The sequence below is a fragment of the Lissotriton helveticus genome, chromosome 1_2 (assembly GCF_964261635.1).
Source record: "Lissotriton helveticus chromosome 1_2, aLisHel1.1, whole genome shotgun sequence".
NCBI lineage: Eukaryota > Metazoa > Chordata > Amphibia > Caudata > Salamandridae > Lissotriton > Lissotriton helveticus.
Genome location: NC_136058.1, coordinates 163,672,031 through 163,683,240, shown reverse-complemented (window position 1 = coordinate 163,683,240; position 11,210 = coordinate 163,672,031).

Sequence of the window (11,210 nt, the reverse complement as noted above, 5' to 3'; positions counted from 1 at the left end):
CTTTTTTTAATGTAAAGTAGCATTTTACAATCATATGCAAAAACCAACAACAGAGTCATTCTTTTAACATGTTTTAGCCCACAAAACACAATCATAAAAACAACCACAAGAGGGCTTTGTGCTTCATATGAAGAGCATAGAGCTCCAGCTAGGAGTGTTTTTGAAAAATATGGTAAGTTTTCTTGGAAACACCCTCCTAACTATAACTACCTAGCGGCAACTGCCACTGATTAATTATGTATATTATATATATATATATATATATATATATATATGTCAAAGCAAACTCCCTCGAAGAAAGAGCAGAGGCCACACAGGGGAAGTTTCGGAGCCAGCTTTAATCGCAGTTCACACGGAATGGCGAATGCATTTCGGCGTCGTAGCCTTCTTCAGCGCCCAGAGTGTGATCAGGATGCAGGTGCAAAATCACGGGTTTAGAATACCCAGCCCCCTCCTGATAGGTGTTCAGATGCTCCTCCCCCAGGTGAGTCACATGCGCTAATACCTTATGTGGGCCGCCCAGTGGCAGGCGCCTACATATCCCATAATGCTTTGTTCTTAACGGGTGGGTATTGCGAGGGTGGAACAGCAACATAATTCAGCACAAAACTCCAAAGTCCGTGTTAGTGCGCATTCAGCTTTCTCCTCTGGTCCCCACGCTGCAGCAACCTCCAGACATCAGGAATTAATTCAGCGTGGGCAAGTATGTGGGTACACCTTGCCACGGTGCAGTCAATGACCGCATACACCGCCACCTGTCTTCCCGTGCCTGAAAGCGGGCCTTGGCAATACCAGTAACCTAGAAGAAACAAAAATTCGCCGAAGCAGTGTCCAGCAAACCAGGGCCACTTAAAGCTGCGAGAGGCTCTTGAGCGCAGCACTGGAACTGCGCGAATGAATGTCAAAGCAAACTCCCTCGAAGAAAGAGCAGAGGCCACACAGGGGAAGTTTCGGAGCCAGCTTTAATCGCAGTTCACACGGAATGGCGAATGCATTTCGGCGTCGTAGCCTTTTTCAGCGCCCAGAGTGTGATCAGGATGCAGGTGCAAAATCACGGGTTTAGAATACCCAGCCCCCTCCTGATAGGTGTTCAGATGTATATATATATATATATGTGATCTAAACAAAGTGAGCCCTTAAGCTCTTCACAGGGCACACACGCTTTCCCCTCAACATCCGGTTCTAGCGCCTGCTGAGACACGCATACAAGCTGTCAAATCATCTGGCCATCTCCGACTCGTTTCAAGGCTGTTCCGCCCCGTAATCATGGAAAGTGAACAGCAGGATTCAAAACCCTCACTCCTTGTTACTCTCAATCCTTTTATTGATCGAAAGTCCGCCCCCAGTGGGCCCAAAATGCTGGACAATGTTGGGGCACGCGGGGGTCGGGGAAGCCTGATTGCTCCCGGACAAGGTCGGGACGGGCTGCTAGTTTATATATATACGAGAAAGATCCGCCGTCTTCGAACAGTACCTTGGTGGGTTATATAAATATATTTACACATACACTGAAAAACATCTGCTGTTCCTCCCTGGAGATCCGCGGGCTGCTGATCCTCGAACGATATCTTCAAAATACAATTCAGAATCGTTTCCTGAGTATTCTTGGTACAAGCCAGACAGGCTGAGCACTTGGGGGACATTTATAGATAGACATGCAGTGCAGCGCAGCAAGTCACCTTGTTGCACTGTGTGACAGGGAAATGGCAAGAATGCCTCATATTCAAGGCAATAAGCAGCATTCCTGCCTTTTCCTGTAGGCTGGCGTACTTTTGGCAGGCTAGCACCAACAGAGGCCCCCTTGCACTATTGTGCAAGGGGACCTGCGTTGCATGCAGGATTGTTTTTGTGCATGAAGAGGCACCTTCTTGCACAAAAACAAACTTGAGAGGCATATTCCTCTATCTATGTGTGCTGCAGAATGCAGCACACATAGAAAGAGGAAGTAATGAGGAGCCATAAAGATATTTCTCCTCGTTACGCCTCTCCTGGGTAGGCATATCTTTTTGGCGCATTCCCATGTTTACCATCTTTGGCAAATCTGGGAATGCATCCAAAACCATGGAAGTTGCTGGGGATACCCATGCAATGCCTTCTTAGGGCAGAGTAAGGCAATGCAACAGTTTGCAGTGCGTTCCCTTACTCCAGATTCATGGAGCCACTTGTGCCATGCAAAGTGCTTCATAAATCTGACTTAAAGGTTTGCGTTGATCTTGCACAATGTTGCGTGATGCAAAAGTGCCACAAACCACCTCGTAAATAGGCCCCTTGGCATCAATGAAGGGCTTTCAATACACCCTGCAGGAGTGCTGCCCCTGCCGCTGAACAGAAAAAATTATTCGTGGTCAGTGCAAGTGCTGGCATGAACTATACATAAACTACTATTTTTGGGGCAAGAGGACACAGCACATACAACTGACAATTTGTAGTGTGATAAAGGCCACATTTAAGAAGTTGGTGCACAATACAAACATTTTTATAACCCTAGGCAAATTGCGTTACAAAGCGATTGTGCTCACTATACATCTATATTACCCCACTGCTTGGCCTACTTCCCCATCTCTAATTGTTCCCCCAAGCATTCTACCAACTCGACTGCCTATCACTGTACCTATACTCTACATCAAGAACTAACTTTACTTCCTAAATCTATAAGCCTTTAACATCCTGCCTTCTGTAAGTGTAATCATACACCCCACTCTCCCTTTCAAATTGCTTCACCCTCCTCAACAGCAATAAAATCGATACAAACCGTGGAAACATCACAGCAAAGTGTCACCTCAGCACCTGCCCAAAAAGTCTGAGGGGGTGCATTTAATCTAGTTAAATACAGCAAGGTCACTGACTTTATCATGCCATCACTTGGAACACATGCAAAGTCTGACCTTTCCAAAAGGGTACTGAGGATTTACGCAGTGTAAAAAGTAGGTTCAGTTCCAACTTTACTGTTGAACCTGACATCCCAGGCATGGGATCCCCCCAACTTTTTGCCTTCAATTCTCTTGTTTTTGCTGACTTGGTTTTTGCTGGCCTTGGGAGTCTGCACTCTTTACCACTGTTAACCAGTGCGAAAGTCTAGGTGATCTCTTCCCTAAAACATGGTAACATTTGCCTCCACCCAATTTGCACATTTAATTTACTTCTAAGTCCCTAGTAAAGTGGTACTACCTAAACCCAAGGCCTGTAAATTAAATGCTACTTGAGGCCCTGTAGCACTGATTATGCCACACACTTAAGCAGCTCTTTTAACCCGTTTGCGGCGGCTGCGATTACGCGGCAGTGCGGCACTTCCGCAAAAGGGGCGGGGCTGCGTCATCCGTTGGACGTGCGCAGCACTACGAAGGTAGTGCTCGCGACGTCCAACGGCCGACGTCAGCACTTAAGGGGTTAAACATGTATCAGGCCTGCCACAGAAGGTACTGTGTACAGTTTTAAACTGCCATTTCAACCTGGTAAAATAAACCTTTTGCCAGGCCTAAACCTTCTTTTGTAATACATAGAAGGCGCCCCTAAGGTAGAACCCCAAACCGCCCCTAGGGCTTGGTGCAGTGTATTTAAAAAGTTGGACATGCACTTTCTAACGTTCACATGTCTTGGAAGTAGAAAACTCTTAAATTCAGTTTCACTACTACAAAACCTGCCTCTCCCATAGGATCACATTGGGTTACCCTATTACATTAATAAGGGATAACTTTAAGTTGAGAGCAGGTAGGAATGTTGAGTTTGGTGTCTAAACAATAATAATTTAGCACCCACATTAATGGTAAAGTCGAATTTTAAGTCACAATTCAAAAAAGGCTCAAACCTTCTATTTTATTACATATAGGTCACTCAAAGGGTTGGCCCTAAACAGCCTACAGAGCAGGGTGCAATGTGTTAAAAAAATTGGGCATGTACTTTTAAGGTTGCTATGGCCTGATAGTGAAAAACTCTTTAACTTGTTTTTCACTATTACAAGGCCTACCTCTCTCATAGGATAAAATTGGAGTTACCTTATTATCTTTAATGGGCTGTAACTTCCATTTGGGGGCAGGTAGACAGGTCGGGCTTGGTGTCTAAAGAATTGTAATTAAAAGTCCTCTTTAACCCCTCCCACGCTCATGACGAGCTCAGCTCGTCATGAGCCACGGTTCTCGTGTGCTCATGACGAGCTGAGCTCGTCATGACCGTTAGAATGCTCAGATGCGGGGCTAATTCCCCTGCTGTGCTGGGCGTTCTAAGGAACGGGCGTGGTCATGACGAGCTCAGCTCGTCATGAGCACACGAGAAACGTGGCTCATGACAAGCTGAGCTCGTCATGAGCACCGGGGTGCTGTGCGCACCCCCACTCCCCCCAGCACAGCGGGGGAATCGGCCCCTCAGCCAAGGGGTTAAAGGTAAAGTTTCGTTTTTAATCACAATTCTGAAAATGGCACTTTTGTAAAGTTGGCATTTTCATGTCCCAACCATTTAGTGCCTGTAGCCTCTATCCTGGGTCACATAACTAGGTGTAGCTGGCAGTTAGTCTTTGTGTAGTGCTACCAGACAGTGAGACAAAGGGGAACAGGTGTTGGCAGGATGGGCCAACTCTGACTTTATAGGGGGTGAAGCTATCAATCAATCAATCAATCACAGCATTTGTATAGCGCACTACTCACCCGGAGGGTCTCAAGGCGCTAGGGGAGAGGGGGTCCGCTACTGCTCGAACAGCCAGGTCTTGAGCTGCTTCCTGAAGGCGAGGTGGTCCTGGGTCAGGCGTATGTGGGTCAGGAGGAGTTTCAGGTCTTGGTGGCGAGGTAGGAGAAGGACCTTCCCCCTGTGGTGGCTCTTCGGATGCGGGGGACGGCGGCGAGGGCGTGGCTGGTCGATCGAAGCTGGCGTTTGGGAGCGTAGAAGTTGAGGCGGCTGTTGAGGTATCCTGGGCCTTGGTTGTGCAGGGCTTTGTGTGCGTGGGTGAGGAGACGGAAAGTGATTCGCTTGTTGACCGGGAGCCAGTGCAGGTCTCTCAGGTGTCCGGAGATGTGGCTGCGGCGGGGGATGTCCAGGATGAGTCGTGCTGAGGCGTTCTGGATCCGCTGGAGTCTCTTCTGGAGTTTGTCGGTGGTTCCGGCGTAGAGGGCGTTGCCGTAGTCCAGGCGGCTGGTGACGAGGGCCTGGGTGACCGTCTTCCTGGTCTCGGTGGGGATCCACCGGAAGATCTTGCGTATCACCTTCCACACTTGCTCATCGCAAAGACTCTACCTTAGCACAATCACAAAGAGCTTTACACTAGTCTTTTGTGCCACAAACTGGGGCCTGGCATGGAGGTAGGAAATTCCAAACATATCTGGGGGCGGAACCCTCTAGAAACATCTCCTACTTCAAAGGTGGCACCAACGATAAATAGTAGAATGTTGGAAAGTGGATTATTAGTAGTGATAAGCAGTGATTTACCAATAGTAATAAAACCACAAACACGATGAAAGGGTCAGTCAAGGTCTCAGTAATTTGCTCCCTTGCTCAACCCTTGGTAGCTGGCAATGAGCAGGCAAGTGTAACTTAGGAAACAGGTGTGTAAAGTATTTAAAAAACACCAATACATTAAATAAGTTAGACACAACACGCAATAAAAATCCAACTCCAATGTATAAAAATATATTATATTTTTGTGAACAAATGGACACCAAAATGACAAAATCCAAGGTAGGGAACCGGATATATGACTTTTTCAAGAATAAAGACTTTCTAGTGCTTAAAAATATAGCGCCACTTTAGGACATCTGATCGCGCCTGACTGGGACAAAATCAAATGTTTGAGGCCGACCACAATGGAGTCCTCGTTGGCTACACTAAGTGAGAGGCCTCGGTCAAAATGTTTACCTTCACACCTAGTTGTTTTTCTGGAGTTTTTTCCCTCGACGTTGAGCAAGGCACTTCATCAGGCCGGATTCGGTGCAGGTTTGTCGGCTTGACTGTGAGGTCCAGGTAAAATCCTGGAAGTCTGGAGCTCTGGAGTTTTCAGCGGGATGCACCTGAAATCCAGGCCGGGTTGCGGTTGAAGATAGCCGGCTTGACTCTCAATATAGAGTTGGTCACCTTATGGAGCTTTTTCCAAAAGTTGCTCCAAACTTCTGGAACTTCTTCATGAAGTTCCTCTTGAGGGATCAAAGTGCCCTAAACACATATGCAAGGGCCTGGAATCTCCAGGGCAGTCGGAGCCAGAAAACCAGCATCTAGTGATCAAAATGGGGGCAGAAAATGGGGGGACACTTCAAACACATTTCTCACAGGACCTTCAGACTCAACTCTTCAGTGCACATCTGGACCTATGGAAGAAGAGCTGCTGTGCTGCTCTGCCGCAAGAAAGACTGCTACTCTGGGGCTATGCAGTCTAAGCGAGAAGGACTGGACCTTTAACCCAGGACCAGTAGAGTGAATACAAGGGCTCGTTGACTGGCCTCCTGATCAGAGCACCAGCGACAGAAAAACCTCCAACTACGTTGGACCCAGCACCTGGACTCTGCCTGCTGTGAGTCCTGCCCCTCAAGTGGTGCAGCCAAGTTCTAGATCCTTAGAACTGGGCCTGAAAGTGTGCTTCCAGTCTATGGTCCAAGCACAACCAACGCAGCACGGCGCATTACCACACAGCCACGCATCGGAACCGCTGCTGCATGACTCATTCCGAAATGCAGGATCTTACAACTCCTCAGAACCGCCACTGCACACTGAATCTTTGACCCAGGACCTCACCTCACAGCCCTGCAGATCCTCAGAACTGCTGCTGCATGGCACATCCTCGATGCAAAACTTAGCAACCAGTGCAGCACGGCCCATCCTTGATGAGGGACCTCGCAACACCACCCAACCACGATTTATTGTACTTTATTTATTCATTTATTTATTGAGGAATTTTATCTAGCGCTGGCTGGACCCAGGGGTATCGGAGCGCTTTACAACAGTTTTAATGCAAGAATCACACAATAGAGCAGTAGTATATATATATATTGGTTCTGAAGTGCCAGTGTGCTGTGCAGAATTGAGGTAGTAGGTGAGTCCTGAGATAACATCATTGAGTGCACATTGTCTTGGATTGAACCTCTTTGAGGGAGGAGGGAACAGGTAAGGGTCAAGGAGCAAGGAAGAGGTAGGTCTTAATGATTAAGTGTCGGGAGCTACGGCGAGCAGGTTTGTGTGCTTTGGCGGCGGTTATATGTTCAGGAGGCAATGGTTGAGGAAGAGGTCTTTTAGGTGTTTTTCTAATTTTGCGAAGGATGGGATAGTCCGGATATCAGCTGGGATGCAGTTACAGATTTTGGGCGCGTTTCCGGCGAAGGACCGGTCAGCATTTTTTTGTTTGCGTATTTTCATAGGGGTGAGTAGTAGGGTGTTGGAGCTCCTGAGGTTCCTTGTCAGACCAGCCCTCTTTGAGTTTGATGGCCAGGTAGTCCAGTTTTCCTGTGTGCAGGGCTTTGTGCGTGCGGCAGGCAGTTCTGAAGCTGGCATGTAATTCGACTGGGAGCCATTTTAGTTCTCTGAGTGCGGGTGAGATGTGATCGTATTTCATAACTCCAGTGACCATTCTTGCTGCTGCGCTGAGAGTTGTTTTGAGGGGAGCTAGGTGAGATTTTGTTGTACCAGTTAGGGCTGCATTCCCATAGTTGAGTCTGGAAAGCACCAGTGATTGAGTGGCTTGTTTGAGGTCTTTGGGTGGGATGAAGGGTTTTATTCTGTTAAGTAGCTTCAGATTGAGAAAGGCACTCTTTGCGGAGTTCTTAATATGTTTGGCCATGTCAAGTTTTGGGTCTAGAGTGATTCCAATTGATTTTACGGAGTTGGCCAGAGTGAGATTGCCATTGGAAGCATCCATTGCTTTTAGCATTTCTGAAATTTTAGGGTTCTCTTCTTTGTTGGAGATGAGGAAGATCTCTGTTTTGTCTTGGTAGAGTTTTAGGTGGTTTAGTGACAGCCAGTGTTGGATTTTGTTTAGAGTGTTGTTGAGTCTGTGAATGTCATCTATGGAGGAGGTTTCCAGATAGATCTGGGTGTCATCTGTGTATAGGTGGAAGGGGATGTTAGCATTTCTGAGTATGGTGGTGAGGGGTTACATGTATATGTTGAACAGTTGTGGTGAGAGCACTGAACCTTGGGGGACACCCCTGCAGACGGGGTGTAGGTCGGAAGTAAAGTTTTTGGTTTTTATCCTTTGGGAGCGACTGTGTAAGAAGGAGGAGAACCAGTGTAGAACCACCTCATCAACACCTAACTTTTCTTGTAAAGCCTTGATGAGTAGTTGGTGATCAACCGTGTCAATGGCTGCTGATAGGTCCAGGAGAAGGTGGAGGCAACATTGGTCGGTATCGAGGGACTTGTGGATATCGTCCATGATGTTAAGGATTGAGGTCTCGGTGCTATAGCCTTTGCTGAAGCCCGGGGATCATCAAGGTTGATGCTGTCCATGTGCTGTCAGTTGTAAGAGAACGCATCTTTTGAGGATTTTGGATAGGAGGGGGAGATTGGAGACAGGTCTGAAGATGTTCAGGTCCTTGATGTCAAGGCCTGTTTTTTTAGTAGTGGCGTGACTTGGCTACCTTTGAGGCATTCAGGTACGACTCCGGTTCTCAGGGAGTTGTTTATGATCTTGCAACAGAACGGGGCTATGAAGAGTTTCAGCTTTTTGGCCAATTGGGTGAGGATAGGATCAAGGACGTGAGAAGCGCGTTTGGAGGTGGAGATCAGTTTGAGAATCTCGGCTTCCGGGATGGGGTTGAAGGATTTCCATGTTTTCGTAGGGTGCTTGTGAGTGCTGTCTTCTGTCACTGGGGCCAAGCTTTTGCAGGCGAAGTTGACGTTGATGTCTAGAGAGATCTCAATCTTGGTGATTTTGTCTTCGAAGAAGTTGGCACGGGTCCTTGGAGGCCTGCATTGAGGATTCAGGGGGCTTGAAGGTTTGTTGCCTGATGATTTTAAACAGTTCTTTGGGTGGATATTTCGCTGTTGATGTCATTTGTGTATTTCCTTCGGGCTGCTTTGAGTTGTTCGTGTAGGCTTGTGGAGGGGTTGCTCTTCCATAGTCATTCTGTAGCTCTTAATTGTCTTCTTTTGTTGTTAATGTCCGTGTTGAACCAGGATCTGGAAGGGATGTTCCTGGTTTTTTGTTGTTTCAGGGGGGCTACTTGGTCTAGAATGGATGTCATGGTTGTGTTGTAGTGGGCGGTGAGTTCTGTTGTAGATAGATCATCCGTGGAGACAGTGAGGAGGGAGTTTACCCTTTCCTCTAGGTCAGTCATGTTGATCTGAGTAAGGTTTCTCATCCATTTGGGGGGGGGGTCTTGGGTGGGGGGGTTGGAGTGTGATCGGTTGAGTGAGGTGAAATAGGATTAAGTGGTGGTCAGAGCCGTCCACGGGCATGGTGTGGTCTATCTTGACTGTGTCACGTTGGGCGATAATGGCATCTAGGATTGCTCCTTTGTTGTGGGATTCCTCTGAGCAGTGTTGGGTAAGGTTGTTGCTGTGTAGCAGCTCATTCAGGTTCTGGATTAGCGAGTTGTTTTCTTCATTCTAGTGTAGGTTGAGGTCGCCCAGAATTAGGTTGTTCGCGTCTTGGAGAGAGCAGTGGGCAATCAGGTCGGACAGGTGCTCGGTGAATGCAGTGGTGTTCCATGGGGGGGTGGTAAATTAGATGGCTGATTGGTGTTTTGTTATTGCTTGTGTTAATGTTGGTGGTTAGGCATTCAAAGGTGTTGTAGAAAAGGGAGTCTATTCTCGTCACAGAAATGTTGTTTTTGTGGATGATTGTTATGCCTCCACCTCTTTGGTTTTTTCTATCTTTATTGGTGCTTGCAAAGCTAGGGGGACAAGAGTATCCATGAGTGGTGAAGAAAAAATCATTCCGTGATGAATGCTATGTCTATTGTGTGGGTGAGGATTGATTCTGCTAGCTCTGTGGCATGCTTGTTGGCTGATCTGCAGTTTATGAGCATGCAGTTGGTGGGGGCTGTTTCTGTTTTGGGTTTCTTCGTTCAGGAGGGCCGTGGGGATGTTAGTGCGGGTGGCTGGTGGTCTTGGGGATTTTGGAAGGGCCTGGTCTCTTCCCAGTCCAGTGATCACCTGATTTTGGATTGGAGGGTGACAGTAATTGGTGTGCCGTACAAGGAAGCAAGATCTGCCGCTTCACGCGCAGACATTATATCTCTTGTTATTTTGGGTCTCTTTGTCTGATTAGAGACGGGGGTTGAGATCCATCTCGGGTGGGGAGCCTTGGCAGGCATTTGTTGTTTGGGGATGGGGAAGGTAAGGATTCGATGTGGCTTATGGAGTGCGGCGAGGTTGGTTAGGATTTCGCTAAAGCACTGGATTATAGTTGCTATCTGGCTTTCAAGCAGGGTGAGCCGCTGCCCAGTCTCTACGTCGGTGGGGGTGTTCTGGGTGGGTATGTCAAACCTGGAGGGGAAGAGCCTGATGTTGTTTTGTTGCCTTCTTGTGAGTGTGCTGTCCGTGTAGGTTCTGAGTGGGGCCGTGTGTGCAGGGTGTCGAGGGTCATGTTGTGGCATCTGTTTTTTTTTTCATGTGAGCCTAGGGAGGTAGTTGGGAGTCACTAAATGTGTGTTGGTGTTGTTTGATGTGGGTTCGGGGAGTTGGAGGGGGGGATGGGTAGGGGTGATTGCCACAGGGGGTTAGTTGGGCCTTGTTCTCTAAGGTAGTGTTGAGAGTGGTGTCTCATGGCAAAAGGCTGGTGTTGTTATTAGGGGGCACCAGAATAATAGGTGAGCTCTTCTGGCTGGTCTGGCTCTTCGGGGAGAGGAGGAGGGACGGGCAGGGGAGGAGAGCGTAAGAGGGGGCAGTCCTGCATGATGGGAAGAGGGAGTCAAATGTCTCTAGATTGTCGTTGTTGGCTTGTATCAGGACTGTGCCGTTGGAGTAGATGGTCACAGAGATGTTCCCATTCAGCCTATTGCGGTTAGGAGATGAGAATGTCAGTTTGCAGCTATGGGAAGTGTTATTCGTTTTCTAAATGTGGAGCTGCGATCTGAGGATGGAGTTCCACTTTTCGGGTCTTTCAGAGTGGAAAATGAGATCCATTTTTATCTGTCATTTGGAGGAGCAGTGGTATATGTCCGCGAATAGTGATTCTGGGTGCTTTTTAAATCAGTTTGTGCTTGAAGTTTTTTTTCCGCTTTGGGTGATAGGTTAGGAGGAAAACTTATCGAGAAGGAGGTCGGGCTGTGCGGTTTTAAATAACTCGGAGAAGAGGG